Raw genomic sequence first — 11,675 nt, forward strand, 5'->3', positions numbered from 1 at the left:
ATACTTGGCTGGGCATACAGTAGGGGCTGAATAAATTTTGGTCAATTAGACCATTAGCTAATACCATTGTGCACTTATATCTCCTAGAGTTTGGACATCAGAATGAGGAATGAGAGTGGATGCTGGGATTTAGCTACTACAGGCGTGATGCTGGTGCTTGAAATCAGGCAAGTCCAACTCCCAGCTAACATCCAGAGCAGCACTTCTCAGACTTTAGTTCGAATCACCTGGGGATCTTTTTAACATGAATATTCTGATTCCATATGGCTGACTGGGGCGGGGCCTGGGAGTCTGCATTTTTAACAACCTCTCAAGTGATGCCTATGTTGCTAGTCTGGGGACAAACATTGAGTAGCAAGGATTTAAAGCCCCCTCAACCCCCTACTCCTTGAACTTCACAGACTCCAGACTCCTCAATGATTGAGCACAACTAATGGTTCTTTACTTAGTATAGCTGATGAAAAAGCTCAAATTTAAAGTATCTCATGAAGATATTCTGCCACTAGAATTGCCAACATTTGGACTGTCGGCATTCCATCTGTTTCATCTTTTTTCTTTTTTCTACTTTTCTTAGTTAGGTGAGTATGGTTCTACCTGGTGGGACTCAGAATGTAATCTAGTGTATTTTTTAAAAGGGTAAGGCTTGAACCTCCAAATATAGACTTAATCTATTGATTGGACATCCTTTCTGTCTAAATTCCATGCCTGTTTCCTCAGTAATTACAAGCCTGTGTGTCTCAGGCTGATAGCTCACACAAGGGGCAAACTCTTGTCACTGGTATTCTGAAAATGATTATTGTTATATGGCTGTGAGGGTCTGGATTAGTAGGAGTGATCTCCACGATGAAAATGAAAATGATGGTAAATTGTTGCGTATATTAGTTGGCTTCTGATGAATTTCACAATACCACCTGGCCACATTTCAGCTGCCCTACAGGGAAAAAGACTGGAGTCCTGACGATTATAGTCTTATCAAGAAAGATGCCCATCTTTAGGACAAGATCAGAGGGTTTTTTGGTTTTTGTTTTTCCAGATATATTTATGGGAAACATAGGCCTAACAGTGAGATAGTCACAGAGTCTGGAGTCTGGAGGCAAAGAGAGGCTGCCTACTTGACCCTCCACCTGAACCCTTGTCTTTTCTCTTTTCTCAGTGTTTGGGATACCCATCTGCTCAGATTCTCAGTTTGACTTCGCAAGGCCCCTCATCCGCCTAATTTTAGCTGCTGGTTATAGCAAGTTCTGATCAGCAACTTCTGACCACCTGGGGGTCCACTTTTAAGTGTAGCTGAAGGAAGAGGTTTTCTGCTGATATAAACAGATATGTAAAAGTATATATTAGAATCAAGAAAGCAAAAGGAATTGAGGGAATTTTGCTTTTGCTTTTTTTTTTTTTTTTTTTTTTGCGGTACGCGGGCCTCTCACTGTTGTGGCCTCTCCCGTTGCGGAGCACAGGCTCCGGACGCGCAGGCTCAGCGGCCATGGCTCACGGGCCTAGCCGCTCCGCGGCATGTGGGAATCTTCCTGGATCGGGGCACGAACCCGTGTCCCCTGCATCGGCAGGCGGACTCTCAAGCACTGAGCCACCAGGGAAGCCCTGCTTTTGCATTTCTTAAAAAATATTTATTTATTTGGCTGCGTCAGGTCTCAGTTGCGGCACGCGGGATCTTCATTGCTGCGTGGAAGATCTTCGTTGAGGCATGCAGGATCTTTTTTAGTTGCAGCATGTGGGATCTAGTTCCCTGACCGGGGATCAAACCCGGGCCCCCTGCATTGGGAGTGCAGAATCTTAACCACTGGATCACCAGGGAAGTCCCTGGTTTTGAATTTAAATCAATTTTTCTTTCAAGGACTAGAGCAGTTGTTGTGCTTTCTTTTCTACCCAAAGGGTGTGGGCTGTACTAATGACTAGCGCAGCAACCTAAAAACACACCTGTTTTTTGTGAGGAGGGACTGGACTCTTCATAAGAAGCTTCCTGCTCAATGTCCTGGAGCGCTTTCCCTATAAAATTCAAGTCTAGAGGAGGCCAGATAAAACAAGCCTTCTGATTCCTGGCTATTTTTCAAATGAAATTCTATTTGATCTGAATGAGGATTCCAAGTGAACGTTAACCCTCCTTCCTTCTTTTCTTCCTGATATACATGTTTAAAAATCACAAAAGAGCTACTATGTTGAAGAGAAGTTCAAATACTACGGAAGTGAAGTTTCACCATCCTGCACCTTTTTTGGATTACCACAATTAATTTAGTTAATATCCATCACCTCACAGTGACAATCTTTTTCTTGCCCTGAGAACTTTTAAGATCTATTCTCTCAGCAAGTTTCAAGTATACAATCCTGTATTGTTAACTATAGTCACCATTCTGTACATGACATTCCCCAGAACTTATAACTGAAAGTTTGTACCTTTTGACAACCTTTACCCGATTCCCCCACTCCCCACCTTTGGCAGCCACCAGTCTGTTCTCTGTTTAATCTGACACTGCAGAGGTAACCATTATGAACAGATTGGTGTAAATTCACTTTTAATGTTCGTATATGTAATGTTCGTATATATTAAGGTATTTAAATTATTTCGGTTTACAAATTTGGATGATATTTTCTATACTCTTCCGTGTTCTTCATTTAGCAATATATCAAGGATACTTTCCCATGTAAATATGAATAGATTTCTCTTATTACATTGCTCCATAGTATTCCATTGCCATAATCTAGTTAATAATTCCCCCATTGACAGAAATTTCATTCATTTCATTTTTTTCTATATGAATTATGCTACAACAAATGTGCTTGCACAATGCAAGTTGTTTTTGCAGCATAAATTCCTAGAAATGGAAATCTTGGGTCAAAATGTCTACATATTTAAATGTTGACAGATCTTGTTAAATTTCCTTTTAAAAAGGCTATATCAACTTAAACTCCTACTGCCAATGTATAAGAGAACTTGTTTTCTAGAACCCTTACTAATACTGGGTATTTTAATCCTTTATTTTTTTTTGTCAGTTTGAAAAATGGAATTTTTGTGTTATTTTAATATATATTTCATTCATAGTTGGTAAGGCTGAGCATCTTTCCATATGTTTGATGGCCATTTATGTTCTTTCTTTTGAAGGACCTACTTCCACCAGGAATTTGCAGAGGGCAAACAAGCCAGGTTTCATGACAGAGCTCTGGTAATGAGAAAGGTGTTTCAACCTATACTTACTCAGAAAAATCAAGACAAGTATTTCTTTTTATTAGAAGTACAAGTATGCTTCTTTAAATGGTAAATGCTAAAGGAAAGTAGAATGTGTCATTCTGTAAAGATTACATAGACTCGCTCTGTAGTATATTTCAGAGACACTAAGGCAATTAAACAGAGGAAAACATGGAGGAATATAACTGCTGGGGAAGCTAGCAGTGTAATTCTAACCATCCATCCATTTGTTCATTATTCAACAAATATTCAACAAATATTTTTGAGCATGTACAATGTGCTAATCACTGAGTATCCAATGGTGAACAAAGATCCTAGTCTCTGAAATAAAACTAGTTTAAATTTTGGTTCCATCTCTTACAGCTGTGTGATCTTGTACAAGCTGCTTAATGTCTTTGAGCAGCAGTTTTCTCCTCTGTAAAATGGATATAATAATAATATGTACTGCATAGCGATGTTGAGAGGATTAACTGAGATAATTCAAGTTAAGTCCTATGCACAGAGTTAAGCACCTAACAAAAGTTATATTTGCAATTCTTGACAAATGAGTTGCTGCTTCCTCCCCAAGATCAACTCTGGAGAAACTATAGAAGACAGAGGGAAACAGATTCCAGGAACAACAACAGCAACCATAACAACAGCAACACTGTGAGAAACACCTGGGGATACTGAAAGTTGACTTTAACTGGTGTGTGTAGAAGTTGGATGGCATCAGTGATAGGAGAGGGCAGAAGAAAACTTTTAGAGCTCTACTCCTTCCTTTCCCCTGTGTACCCTTAGTATAATTACTGCTTGCCTTATTCATTGCAGAAATCAGCTGCAGTAGCCCAAACTGCCTGTGTTAACAGGCTCATGAGTAGATGGGCAATGCAAAAGTCCTGCTGCAGGGAGGAGTTGAGGAGCATAGGGATAAACTAACCAGTTGCCTTCTGGCATTCAATGCTCTGCCTCTCCCCCTCCAAGCTCTTAGATATAATGGATTGCAACACAAGGTGACTGACCAGAGGAGTTGCCTCATGGGCTGTTGAGATAGAGGAGTAACAGTAGTTCTGTCATGTCTGGGGCTCTGCACTAGGACTAGACTAGGCCTGGCTTTTGTCCCTTCCTTGATATACATTTATTAGATGCAGTAGCTGATACCCCCAGGAAGCAGGAATTGACATACCTAGACTTCTGAAGGATGGATGACTATTGAAGAAAAAGAAAACAAATTGGACAACATATACCATCCATGCAGAATTATTGGAATAGATGGACTAATAATTTAAAATATACAAGTTAAATATATATAAAGAGTTATGGTAATAAGTTAGTAATATGAAATAAAATAAGGTAACTTTAAAAGGATCAAATGCAAAATATTAGGCACAAAATATATATTTACCTATATGTTTGTCATTTCTGACATTCTTCATTCCTTTGTGTAGACCTGTTTCCATCTCATGTCATTTTACTTCAGCCTGAAAAAATTCCTTTATCATTTCTTCTTAAATATACTTTTATTTTAGAATAGATTTAGATTTACAAACATTGCAAAAATAGTAGAGTTTCCATAGACCCTACACTGTGTTTCCCCTACTGTTAACCTCTTACACTAGTATGATTTGTCACAACTAACAAATCAATATAGATACATTATTATTAACTAAAGTCCATTCTTTATTTTGATTTCCTTAGGTTTTACCTAATGCCTTTTTTCAGTCCCAGAAATCTATCTAAGATACCACCTTACATTTAGTATTCATGTCTCCTTAGCCTTCTCTTGATTTTGGCAGTTTCTTAGACTTTCTCTGTTTTTGATAACCTTGAGAGTTTTGAGGAGTACTGGTCAGCTATTTTATATATTGTCTCCCATTTGGGTTCATGTAAATTTTTTTTCTTATGATGAGACTGGTTTATGTGTCCTCGGGAGGAAGATCACAGAGGTAAAGTGCCCTTCTCAACATGTCGTATCATGGGTACATATTATCAGCATGATTTATCACTGTTATGTTAACCTTGATCATCTAGCTGAGGTAGTATTTGTCAGGTTTCTCCACTATAAAGTTAATATTTCTCCCCCTTTTTTACATCGTACTCTTTGGAAGGAAGTTATTACATGCAGCCCACATTTGAGGAGTGAGGAGTTATGCTCCACCTCCTTGAGGGGAGACTATCTAAATAAATTATTTGGAATTCTTTTATGTGGGAGGTTTGTATATTATCCTCCATTTATTTGTTTACTAAATCATTTATTCATACCAGTGTGGACTTGGATACTTATTTTATACTTTGAGTTATAATCCAACACTATTTTCTTTTTCAAATCATTCCAACTTTGGCCATCTGGACCTTGAGGTAAATGCTGTGTCCCTTTGACATGGCTCCATCTTTTTTTTTCCTAGTCCTTCCTTACTTTCTGGTACTACAGGATGTTCCAGGCTCATCTTGTGTATTCCCAGCTCCATCCCTAGAGAGTTAGTCATTTCTCCAAGGAGCCCTGGTTCCTTTTTTTTGCAGAATTATATTAAAAACCAAGATCTAGGCACTGAATATAACATTTCTTTATATGCAAGTTTTCTGGTAACAAATTCGCTCAACGTTGGTTTGCCTGACAAAGCATTTATTTAGTCTTTATTTTTGAAGTCCCCCGCCCCCGCTTTGGATATAGAATTCTTTTCCAGCTTATATTCTTTCTGACAAGAAGTCAGTATTCATCTTTACCTTTATTCCCTTATTTAAGGTATTCTTTTCCTTCCTCTGGTTGCATTGAGGATTTCTTTCTGTATCGTTAGTTTTCAGCACTTTGATTATGATGTGCCAATTGTGTTTTTCTTTGTGCTTATACTGCTTTGAGGTTTGTGGAGATTTTTGGATCTGTGAATTCATAGCTATCATCAAACTGAAAATCTTTCAGCCATTATTTCTTCAAATACTTTCTCTGAACCTCCATCGTGGGACTCCAATTACATATAGTGAGACCACTTGTGTTAACCCACATGTCACTGAGGCTCTGCTCATCTTTTTTGTTTGTTTGTTTTGGATTTGTATAGTTTCCATCACTATGTCTTCAAATTTGCTCATTTTCTGCAGTGTCTAATTTGTTGTCAATACCATCCAGTGCAATTCCATTTCAAATATTATATTTTTCAGCTCTAGCACTTTCATTTGATTCTTTCTTATAATTTCTATTTCTTTCCTTATTATGTCAATGTTTTCCTTTAAATCCATGAACATATTTTAATAGCTATTCTAAAGTTTTTATCTGCTAACTCTATTTCCTCTGTCATTTCTGTGTCTTTTTCTGCTGTTGATATTTCTATTGCTTATGGGTCATATTTTCCTGCTTCTTCACTTGTCTAGTAGTTTTTTAAAAGGATGCTGGATATCGTGAATGTTTTGTTGTTGAGTGCCTGGATTTTGCTGTCTTACTTTAAAGAATGTTGAATTTTGTTTTGGCAGGCAGTTAAGTCACTTGCAGATCAGCTTGAAACTTTCAAGCCTTGTTTATAAGCTTTGTTATGGAAGGTGTAGGGTAGCCTTTACTGTAGGGCTAGGTTACCCCTATAACTAAGGTGTGATCATTCTGGGATCTCTACTTAAACTCCTGGGTACTCAAGAACGTTTCTCCCCTCTGGATGATTGGAACTCAATGTTTCCTAGCCTTGGATAAGCTCTTGGAGAGAGAAGGAAAACCTATGCTAGATACACTATAGTGAACATTGAGAGTATCAAAAAGAAAATTCTAAAAGAACCCTGAAAGAACAAGGAGTACAGCTACAGAGGAACAAGAATTAGGTTGATCTCAGACTTCTCAATAGCAACATTAGATACATGAAGAAAATAGAGTATCCTTGAGGAGATGAATAGGAGAGCTTCACAGGGAAAAAACCTGGGAGGGAGGGGAAACCAGAAGTACTGAATTGGTAGTTGATCAAGACCCTCTACAGCCATTGTTTAATGGTACAAAAGGCCATGTGCATATCTTCCAGGGAAGAATATTAGGCATGATTTTCCCACAGTGGATCAAGTTTCTCCTCTGGAATCAGAAAGAATAATTCCATCTTGCATTTGTATTATATTTTATACATTTCAATTGCTTTAATATTCATTGCCACATTTGAACTTTTGTGTTGTTGTGTTCAGGTGGTGTTGTTTGCTCCATTGTATAGATGAGAAAGCTGAGACCCATTAAAGTCATGCCATTGATTATTGACAGAGCCAGAGGCAGACCCAGACTTCTAAGTATCTAGCACACTTATTTCTCTTGTTTTTCGGCATAGTGAAGGAGCATGAAACCTCAGGTGAGTTGGGTGGATTGTGAATTGATTTGTCAAATGGACCTTGGGGGTAGGCATTCTCAAGTGAAAAGGTAACTGTGCCACCCATGAGAAGGCTGTGTTATGTTGTATTTGGCTTATGTACTGTGATTGTCCTTAGTTCTGAGATATGATCCAATAATGAAAAATAATCTCTTTTCCCTGTTGGAGTTCTTGTTAGTCATTTATGTGAATAGGTTTTATTGGGATAATTATTGTAAATGTGGCACACATGAAGAGTGGCTCCAATTGCATTTTTAGAGCATAAATGTATGATAATGAATTTCATGGCAACTCACACAAATCTCCTTGTCCTGAAAGCCACCAGCAGGAGAGACATTACTGTCTGTCAGAGAAATGACAGAGAGGAAGAAACACCTTCTTTAATTTTTCCCTCTCTAAATATGAAGTGTCTCTTTCCCATGGAGCTCATAAAGGCCCTTCATGTTGTCAGCTGTACATAAGCATTCTTTTTACCAACTACCCTGAGGTTCTTAAAGCCCCAGTGAAGGAACAAAAAGAGCATAATAATTCTAAGAAGCTGGCTGAATGCTAGAGTGCCAACATCTTCCTAATTAGAGGGGAATAGAATCATGAATGCAGCAGTGTGTCAACCCCATGGCTAGTCTTCTCTTTGGTGGAGTGATGAGCTTCAGAGAACCTGTCCTATCAATGGGAATGTGGTCTCCTGCTTTGTGATTATACTTTCATTTGTGTGTCCATCTGAAAAATGTACTCTGTGAGAATCCGGAAAGCCCTGTCTCCAACACACACACACACACACACACACACAGACACACACACGCACACACACACACACACACACACACACACACACATTCTTTCTCTAGCAGAACCTTCATGCTATGAGAGCACAAGCCCTTGCACAGCCCACTAAAAATTAAAAGAAAAGGATGGATGGAGTTTGAACTGTATGCTAGGAAATTTCAGAGCCCCACACATCAAAATTGTAAATAAACCAAATACAAAATCTGATCTGATAGTGAAGTCTAAACTGGAGCTCCAAATGTAAAAGATGGTTGAAGTGGACCAGAGAGAATGAACAATAGGTAGAGGTGAGCCTGAAAATCTTTTAGGAATAGCTAATTTATATGTTAATACTCTCTACAATTTTAAGATTTGAATTTTATTCTGCTTTACACTTGAAGCAGTGTTTTTTCATTTCAATCAGGACCCTTTGGGTATATAATTTATTACTGGAATTAAAAAAGAAAATGTAAAACTTTTGCATAGTCTGGCTGGCACCCGCTGCATTTGGCATCATCCTTTTCTAAACTCCATGGTTACTTACTTGAGTTACAGGCTGGATTGCTTTTGGTAAGATGGTGTAGCTGGAAAAGTTGGTTTCTGGAGTCCCCAACTTCTGTACTCTGTTCCCTTTTCTCTTTGTGTTGTCTGCCCCACCCCCGGTGTTTCCCAGCACCACCCCCAGCCTTCAGACTTCCAGTACTGCCAATTCTCTTTCTTCCTTCCTATTAAAATCTGCTCTGAGAAGTCGCTCTAATATCAATCATTTACGACTCAGTATGGATTTAAATCAACTTCCTTCCCTCTCACAGGGACCGTCCCTCTAAGCTTTATCTCCAATTATGGAATTAAAGACTGTTTCCCTTCTTAAAGGGATTTCAGGCATCACTGAGTTTGTGGGAAGTTAGATTTTTGGCCAAGCTGACCTTAGGCATCTCAGAAATTGACGGATGATTGTATCACCCACAATACTTAACACAGGGGCTGGCACACCTAGTAGCAGTTCATTGAGGATTTGCTAATTGGATTAAGTAGTTATTTACTCCTCCTACCAATAAGGCTTTTTCTGTTAGGTTTTCTCTTTGGCTGTCAATGTTGCCCAGATGGATATTGTAGGACTTGGGCACATTGTGGATCTTGATATTACACTAAAGTTTGATAATGAAAAAGGTTGCAATATTTGAGAAGATTGAATCTTGAGGGATAAGTCAATGAGCAGTCGCAGGACAGAATCAGAAAGTTAAACAGACATATATGAATCTTCCAGAACTGAAAACTGTTGAAATTGCTGGAAGATTAGATCATATTAGTCATTTGCTATAAACCTGCTCCACTGTACCTTCAAAGAAGAGTTTATTTCCTGACTGTCAGTCAACTGTGTCCTGATTAGAGGGAGCAGGATCTAAGGAGGTCAGAGTCTGGGCTTTGGAGTCATTTCTGATGTGTTTTTCTTTTGCGTAAAACACAGCAGGAAAAGTGAGTGCAAGGTGGAGAAGAGATTTACATTTTTTTCCCTTATTGCTCACATGAAGCTTATATTTCCATTTAAAATCTTTTCACGGAAAGCTCTTGGAAAAATTGACCCCTGAAGCAAGCATTATTTGGAGAGTTTGGGATGTGGCTTTCCGGGAAGATGTAGGTTTGAATGTCATTAGCAGACAAGCGCTGTGCTGGGCCTCTTGGCTTTTTGCTGGCTGGCGTTCATCCATACACCACTCAACCTTCCCTGCTTCTGCTACTGCTAGAAATGTCTTTGCTATTGTTCTGACATTCTCCAGTACATTCTCGAACCCTCCTTCACTGTCATCTGGGAGTGGCCCACCCTTTATGCACATAAATCAATTATTGTCATTTTCCCCAAGAAATCCTGGGATGAGGGAGTGGTGGTTGAGCTCAGATGAGAATACTTCTCTAATCTCCATGCCTATTTGTTTGATATAAGGACAATGTCTACCAGCTTTGGGGGAGGAAATGGGAAGAAAAATAGGGGTACTTTGCTATCCCCTTGACAAAGGTAATTGCCTTAACCACTAGGTAATATTTCATCCCCCACCTCTTATACTCTCATTCCTAAGAAACCCCAGAGTTCCTCTCTTTTATGGCCTCATATTTTTTTTTACAATAGGTTAGGGCTACAACTGTTAATAAGCAAGGGCTTTTGCTCTGGGCCTGTCAAACTAGCCCTTTTCAAGTCTGCAAAATTTGTTTAGCAATTAAAATAAAAGAGATATGAAATCTCATATATTCATGTAAGTGGCTCTTCCTTTCATGTTTTTGCCTGGCTATAACTTGAGATGCTTTTTAACCACAAGCTTTTCATTAGGTAGAAAATGTAATTATTCTCTTAGAGAGGAAGGGCAAAACACTCCCAGTGACCTGTGTAAAGAATCCCTTTAACTAATGACAGCTTCTCTCAAATTAGAGCAAGAATTATACTGATTCTGAACAATATGAGGGCAGGACAATAAAATCAGGAAAAATTTAAGAATAACATCACTTCCCTAATAAGTAGTTTTCTACTGTGAAAAGCTTGTAAGCAGTTTATTAAAGGAATTTGGAAATATAAAAACCATTGCATTCTAGGCTCAATAAAGCAAAATGATAATGGCGAACAATCTCAAAGATCTTTCAATAAGAAGAAGGCTTACTGGAATGTCCAAGAAATGTGCAGCATCAGATGAAATAAAATTTTATTTAATGTAGTTCAAAATCTCATTTCAGTGAGTTTCAAACTAGTAATACAACTTTCTTTAATCAAGACTCTTAATTAACCAAACTCTTTTCTGAATTGTATTTTTGCAGAAAGAGGCATATCAAAAGATAACCATGTTCCAGTTTTTTTTTTTAAACAGCACTTCCAGTGTATTGTGGGCTCACTATGGGTTAAGCACAATCTCTTAAGCTTTTTACAACTACATCACTAGTCTGAGCTGATGCCATCTCTGGTTGGAAAGATGACTCCAAGGCCCAGCAATATCTTCAATCTTCAAATATTAAATTTTGTTCACTGATATAACTTACTCTACTGTACTCACTAAGGCAGGAAATTGGACTCATAGGATTTCCAGCCATAAATTTTGAAAAATAATAGGGTTTCAGGTTAACCCTCAGTTACCCGGACAAAAAACAATTAACCACAATATTCTATTCTCAGACCCAATGAAGAAAGGATTGGCCATGCTGATGTGTCATCGGATTGGAAATAGCCCAAGATGATTGCCCACAGTTTGGAAATAATTTTTGTTTTATAGTAAATTTGTGGTACTAGAAATTGATCTGGGGTGTTTGTTGTTATTCATTATATATAGTCATCCAGAACAGTGGGTGGCTTTAACCCGGTAGGTGCTTTAAAATATATTTTTGTCTAAATAGAAGAATGAATGTGCACCCTGTATATTTTTTAAAATATCAAA

At 38.3% G+C, this 11,675-nt stretch overlaps 1 non-coding gene across 1 annotated transcript; it reads right to left on the bottom strand.

Moving 5' to 3' along the window:
• Positions 1-1,737: 1,737 nt before the first annotated feature.
• On the bottom strand, positions 1,738-1,810 carry TRNAG-CCC (transfer RNA glycine (anticodon CCC)). The gene has a single exon. It is a non-coding gene; the product is annotated as a tRNA-Gly (tRNA).
• Between the last annotated feature and the right edge of the window lie 9,865 nt (positions 1,811-11,675).

Source organism: Tursiops truncatus, chromosome X (assembly GCF_011762595.2).
Source record: "Tursiops truncatus isolate mTurTru1 chromosome X, mTurTru1.mat.Y, whole genome shotgun sequence".
Taxonomy (NCBI): domain Eukaryota; kingdom Metazoa; phylum Chordata; class Mammalia; order Artiodactyla; family Delphinidae; genus Tursiops; species Tursiops truncatus.